The 7,233-nt window shown below is 43.1% G+C and overlaps 1 pseudogene; it reads right to left on the bottom strand.

Annotated features, from left to right (window-relative positions):
* Positions 1–5,980: 5,980 nt before the first annotated feature.
* LOC112858383 (metallothionein-1 pseudogene) lies at positions 5,981–6,236 on the bottom strand (annotated as a pseudogene).
* Positions 6,237–7,233: the final 997 nt, after the last annotated feature.

Here is a 7,233-nt window from a genome sequence, read left to right on the forward strand (position 1 = left end):
TAACACCCAGAAGGTAAGGATGTGTCAGCTGGCACAAGTTGATCACAACTCCAGGAAATAATCTCCTTAGGAAGTCATTAAGCCCTCTTGGTCTCAGTTTCCTTATCTATAAAACATAGAATCATACCTCAGTCATTACATGAAATAAAAGGTGATAACAAAATTAGCCCATAAAAAGTATTCTGCAAATATACAAATATATCAAATTAGAATCTAGGTGATGGGTGTATGGGTGTTCACTTACAATTCTTTTTCTTTTCCATATGTTTGGAAATACTTGTAATAAGTGTTGGGGGAAAGGTGCTTTGAAAAGTTAAAAGTACTGTTTAAATATAAACTGTTATCATTAAAAGGGTTTTAGAGGGCAATTCTATCCTGAGAATGGGTCAGTAGTATTATTTAAGATATATTAAACACTGTGTACTTTAAGAAATCAGAAAAATATAAAACTTACTCATTTCAAAATTTCATTCAGTCAACATTTTGTTGAGTACATATTCTGTGCCAGGCTCTACATTAGGGCACGTACAACAATGAACTGAACAGTCCGTTCACAGTTTAGTGGGTGAGACGTTGTATAAACACAAATATAATTATCCGATAATAAATATAGAATCATGATATGAACGAGGTACCGTGGAAACACAGAGAATTCCTATTTGCCTGGAGAGATCAGGAGAGGCTTTTGGAACAAGGTGACTTCTAAGTAGGAAGGAATGAGGGGTGATATCCACTGAGAACAGCAAGGCAAAGAAGGACGGATGTTCCAGGAACAGCAAGTACCACACTTTGATAAGGCTTGAGTGCAGGGTGCCCAGGAGGGAGTGGCAAGAGATGAGGTGGAAGTTACTGGCAAGAACCAAAGCATGAAGGGTTTCCAGAGGAGTTTGGACTTTATTCTTCAGGATAAAGAACCTGAAGGTTCTGAAGAACCTTTGAAAAAATAAGCAAGACAGTTTGCAGTACAATCAAGGTTGCATTTTTGAAAGATCATTCTGGGTGGCTCAGTCGGTTGACCTGACTTCGGCTCAGGTCACGATCTCGAAATTTGTGAGTTCCAGCCCCACATTGGGCTGTCTTCTGTCAGCGCAGAGCCTGCTTCTGATCCTCTGTCCTCTTTTCTCTGCCCCTGTCCGACTTGTGCTCGCTCTCAAAAACATTTTTAAAAAATTTTTGAAAAGAAAGGTCTTTCTGTCAGCCGTGTGGGAGATGGACTGGAGATCAGGGAAGAGTAAGAACAATGCAGGTAAGGAAGGGTATATGCTGGTTCAGATCTCTGGAGGAGGGGCATAACACACACACACACACACACACACACACACACACACACACACACGTGATTCTGATGCACATCTCTAATCCTCTCTCAATGAATAAAGTGGGGGCAGTGATGGTGGAAAAGAATCATGAAGGAGACAGAAACCATAGGGTTGAGTGACAGATTAAATCTAACGGTCGAAGGAGGGAGGAGAGTACAGAGTCTAGGGATGACTCCTGTGACTGGTGGATAACAGTACCAAATAAGGAAAACAGGTGCAAATGCTGCTCTCAGGGAACACAAAACACCGAGTTAAGGTCAGAACGTATAATTGTGATGTGGCCCGTGGAACCCCCAGGGGGAGTCACTTTGTAGACAAATAAAATGGTGGACCTGGAGTTCATAGTAGGGTCAGGGCCAAACACTTAAGAGCCCAGGAGTTGAAGCCATAGATGGTGAGATCACCCACAGAAAGCCTTTAGAGTGAGATAAGAAAAGCAGTAAGGATGAAATCCCCGTGAAACATGTACCTTTAAGGATTGGTGGAAGGGAAAGAGACTTGAGGCCTGGTCAGAGGAGAACAAGAGATTAGTGTCTTAGAAGCAAGGGGACAAATGGGGCACCTGGGTGCCCCAATGGATTGACTGTCCGAATCTTGATTTCTGCTTGGGTCACGGTCCCATGGTCGTGGGGTTGAGCCTTGGCGGGCTGAGAGTGGAGTCTGTTTAAGATTAGCTTTCTCTATCCTTCTGCCCCTCTCTCCTTCTGCCTCTCGCCTGCTTGTGCACACACTCTCTCTAAAATAATAAAAAATATTATGTATATATATAAAAAAAGGGGGACAGTAAGTTTCTAGAAGGGTGTAGCAGTGATAACTGCTCCCAAGAGATCAAGGTGGGGACTGGATCCTTTGAATTTGAGTTAGAAGGTGGCTCTTTAGCTCATTGTGAATAGTTGCAGGTAGGCATGGTGATGGTGGAAGAAACCAGAGTGCACTGATTACTGGGACTAGAAGGCTGGAGACCGATGAAAAACAATGGAATAAAGCCCCAGGTGAGGCTTTCTTTTTCTTGTAAGATTGGAGCAACCTCAAAATAGAAGTTGAGGAGAAGGAGCCCAATAAACGTAGGAGAAAATGTAGTTTTTCTACTGTTGAGACTTCCTGCTTAGCACCACTGTTTGCCCAGCAGTTCTGCTAGTTCCCCTATTAACGTTAGCGGTCTGGGGCAAAGCTACATAAAAATAGCACACAGACAGGCTGGAGGGCAAGGGAAATCTCTCTCTCTCTCTCTCTCGTTTTTTTTTTTTTTTTTTAAGTAATCTCTATGCCCAACTTGGGGCTCAAGGTCACGACCCTGAGATCAAGAGTTGCATGCTCTACTGACTGAGCCAACTGGGCACCTCTCTCTTCTTATAAGCCTGATGAGGGAGAGTGAGGCAAGCTGAGGGTGAAGTACAAGTTAGTACACATCCCCTCCCCCTGTGGGACATGCATGATATTCCTTGGACACTCCCAGCTACTCCAAAACAGGAAAGGACAAAAAAACCCAAATGGTTAAACTGGTAAGAGTCTCCACAAGTTTACCGGAAAAATGCAATCTCATCATAGCCTGAAGTCCAGGAGCTCCCTACTGTCTTAATATTAATGCCTTGCTAGGGGGAAAAACAACCTTAGCTTGACAATAGCTAGGCCTCCAGTAAGTCTTTAGCATGTGAAAGTCTCTTTGGAAACTCCCTCTTGACTTTTCCTCCCTGGACTCCATAAAACAGTACCCACCCCCCCGCCCCCAACCCCAGTGCAGCTCTTCCTGCCCACAGGTCCTGTCCCCATGTCTTTTTTTTTTTTTTAACGTTTATTTTTTTGGGACAGAGAGAGACAGAGCATGAACGGGGGAGGGTCAGAGAGAGAGGGAGACACAGAATCAGAAACAGGCTCCAGGCTCTGAGCCATCAGCCCAGAGCCTGACGCGGGGCTCGAACTCACGGACCGCGAGATCGTGACCTGGCTGAAGTCGGCCGCTTAACCGACTGCGCCACCCAGGCGCCCCACCCCATGTCTTAATAAAATCACCTTTTTGCACCAATGATGTCTTCAAGAATTCTTTCTTGGCCCTTGGCTTGGGACCCCATGAACCCCCCATCACCCCATAACTTCATCAAGCCTAATAATCCTTTTGGATTAGGGTGCTACCTTTATGACCTCATTTAACCTTTATTGCCTTCCTAAAGGTTCTATCTCCAAATACAGTTGCTTTGGGGGTTAGGGTTTCAACATATGAATTTGGGGAGACACAATTCAGCCCATAGCACTGTCAAAAGCTGGAAACATCAGTTGGTGAGTAGGCAAACAAAATGAAACAAAGTAATAAGGACTCTCAAATTCTATCACTCTAAATTATTCTAATTTTTCATAACTGAATAACTGATATTGTCTTTAGCATATTTAACAATGCAGAAAAACCCCAATTGCTTTCACTAGATTTTTATAGTTAATAAATTCATTCAAAAATCAACGTTAGTCTCCTTTGGAGTTTTCTCATTCATTATATGCTTGTTCTCAGAAGGTAACACTTTTTGCAAGTATCTTTTCCGAGGCTAGCTCATCAGGCATCCTGAGCTAGGAGAAGTGTGTCTTTACATCTCCTACTGGGACTGCAAAGGTATGATTGCTCTGACACCCGTCACCACTGTGGTGCTGAGGCCTTGCTTCCCACAAAATGCGTCCAACCACGGCTGATATGCATTGAGCTCAACAGGGGCACCAAAGCAGTAGGGTTCCTGCAAAATGTAGAACTACTTTGAGGAATGATTGAATTTGACTCGGTAAGTCCCCACTGGCCTTATCAAATTCTCTGAAAACTGCACTGCTGCCTAACCTTCCTTCTCCCTTTCCTCCTTTCCAGCTTTCCCTGTATCCTGCCTCAGAACTTCTGAGGGCAACAGCTCCCTCCACCTCTTCCAGGTCCTTTCTGTTTCCTTCACTGACTTTGCCCTATCTTTTGCATGTATTAAATGCCAGTGCCCAAATATCACCACCACCAACAAGATAAAATTGAATTTATTGCTCCCTGTTGCACAGGAGAATTACCAACTCAAGAGAACTTTGTTGTGTCTCAAAGAAGGAAGGGCAGAGTCTGTTCTTACTGAGATTTTGAAGTTTGGTTTAAGACAGGTCCTTCAATGAGGAGTGACATAATAGTGATTTAGGATTGGTGGAAATAGCAAGAAAAGGATTAGGAGGCTCGGAGTCCCAAGAGTATTGGTAAGAAAAATGTTGATACCTTCTAATAAAGAGTTGATGATCTTTTTTTTTTTTTTAATGTTTATTTATTTTTGAGAGAGACAGAGCACGAGCAAGGGAGGGACAGAGAGAGAGGGAGACACAGAATCTGAAGCAGGCTCCAGGCTCTGAGCTGTCAGCACAGACTTGATGTGCTGGACATGGGGCTTGATGTGCCTGACGTGGGGCTCCCACTCATGAATGGGTGAGATCATGACCTGAGCTGAAGTTGGACGCTTAATCCCAACTGAGCACGCAGGTGCCCCAAGAATTGATGATCTTTCAAACAAATTCCTGGAATGAACAATAAAGTTATTTGCCTGAGGGGCACCTGGGTGACTCAGTCAGTTAAGGGTCCGACTTTGGCTCAGGTCATGATCTCATGGTTTGTGGGTTCGAGTCCTGCATCGGGCTCTGTGCTGATGGCTCAGAGCCTGCAGCCTGCTTTGGATTCTCTCTCTGCCCCTCCCATGTTTGTGCTCTCTCTTTCTCTCTCAAAAATAAATAAACGTTAAAAAAATTTTTTTTTAAAAAGCTATTTGTCTGAGCAGAAGTCTCCTGGAATAGTAAAGTTATGCAAGTGAAGACAATGGAATAGTAAATCAGGTTAATGCAGATGTGGGAGTGGCTGGTTTCAGTTTTGCAGTTAATTACCTCTCGGCATGTGCTTCTTGGAGGACAGACACGGGTACAAGTTTAAAAGCAAATTTCAAAAACCTTGTTTTCTTTGATGCAGTAATGAACACTCCAAACTCTTGTAGTTGTCTATGACCAGAAGTTAATTTTTAATCTCCTTTTCTGCATGGGCTTGAGGAACTCTCAAGATTTCCTCTTTATTCCTGCATTTATAACATCATCCAAAGGTATTTCATGGTCTTTCTGGTGGAAGGTCCGGTCCAATGATGCCATATGAAATTATTATTCCCCGCTTCCTGTCAATGGACCAAATGTTCTTTTTCATGATTAAAATTAAAACATGGCAATCAGCTCAGAATAAAAAGCCCATATTTTATTCTTTAAAAGAGAAGTACATAAAGCAAAAGATTTCTCACTTTTTTTTTTTTTAAGGTCGGCAACTTTTATTATAATTCCTGTATTTCATAGAAACAGGAGTGTAGCAGACAGGGTAATATGAAAAATGTGTTTTAAAACTGCAGGTGTAAGGGCACCTGGGTGGCTCAGTCGGTTAAGGGTCCATCTCTTTGCTTCGGTTCAGGTCATGATCTCACGGTTTGTGGGTTTGAACCCCACGTTGGGCTCCATGCTGACCGTGTGGAACCTGCTTGGGATTCACTCTCCTTCTCCTTCTGCCCTTCCCACCCCCTCAAAAATAAATAAATAAACTTAAGATAAAACTTTGCTCTTACAAAAATAAAATAGAAATGAAACTGCAGGTGCGTACCTGTTGCTCTCTCTCCATCTGGAACAGGCTCTCCCCCACATCAGGCACAGCAGCAGCACCATCAGGTGTCTCCTTGCAGATGCAGCCCTGGGCACACTTGGCACAGCCCATGGGGCAGCAGGAGCAGCAGCTGTCCCCGCAGGGGGTGTGTTTGCACACTTTACATGTACAGGAGCTGGCACAGGTGGAGGAGTCCCCGGTGGAACAGGAGCAGTTGGGGTCCATTTTGAGCCAAGGTGAGGACAGACTTCCAAAGCAGGCGACTCGGGAAGACACTCGATGTCTCATTGTTTTTAAAGAGCATTTATAGTATTACTGAAATCCTCAGGGACCCCTGGGTGGCTCAGTTGGTTGAGGGTCTGACTTCGGCTCAGACCATGATCTCACAGTTTGCTCGTGAGTTCAAGCCCCCCCATCAGGCTTACTGCTTCGGAGCCTGTATCGGATCCTCTGTCCCCTTCCCTCTGCCCCTCCCCTGCTCTCTCTGTCTCAAACATAAATAAACCTTTCAAAACAAAAACAAAAACAAAAAAAAAAAAGAAAAATCTTCAAAGCTTTAGGAAGATGGCAATCAGTATATGTGGTTTATCAGTTAGAAATTGTGTTTAGCTGATAAGAAATCTGAAATAACTGGATTAAAACAAGATAGTGCTTTCTTTTTTCTTATGTAAAATAGCATTTAAGAAGGCAGTCCAGGGTTGGTGTGGTCTATGTTGACCAAGAAAGAATTCACTGACAATATAAGCAAACGGGCATTTATTTGGGCAGTTAAAATTGCAATTCAAGAGACACAGAGTCAGGTGACTTGTGTTCTGAGGAAGACAAAGAAAGGGCAGAGTTATGAAGAAAAAAGGTCATGAATGCAGTTCTCATTTAGGAACTCTGTGCAAAACAGGGATTGAAACTAAGTTAACTGGAATGGTTGGGTTAATATGCAAAAGAGGGATTGAAACTTGTCCTGGAAACTGGAGGGTATTATGCTAAGTGAAATTAATTAGTCAGAGAAAGACAAATATCATATGACTTCACTCATATGAGGACGTTAAGATACAAAACAGATGAACATAAGGGAAGGAAGCAAAAAAATATATAAAAACAGGGAAGGGGACAAACCATACGACTCTTAAATATAGAGAACGAACAGAGGGTTGCTGGAGGGGTTGTGGGAGGGGGGATGGGCTAAATGGGTAAAGGGCTTAAGGAATCTACTCCTGAAATCATTGTTGCACCATACGCTAACTAGGATGTAAATTAAACGATAAATACATTAAAATAAATAATAAATAAAAATAA

This window comes from Puma concolor, chromosome B1, assembly GCF_028749965.1.
Source record: "Puma concolor isolate L17-30 chromosome B1, mPumCon1.1.hap2, whole genome shotgun sequence".
Classification (NCBI taxonomy): domain Eukaryota; kingdom Metazoa; phylum Chordata; class Mammalia; order Carnivora; family Felidae; genus Puma; species Puma concolor.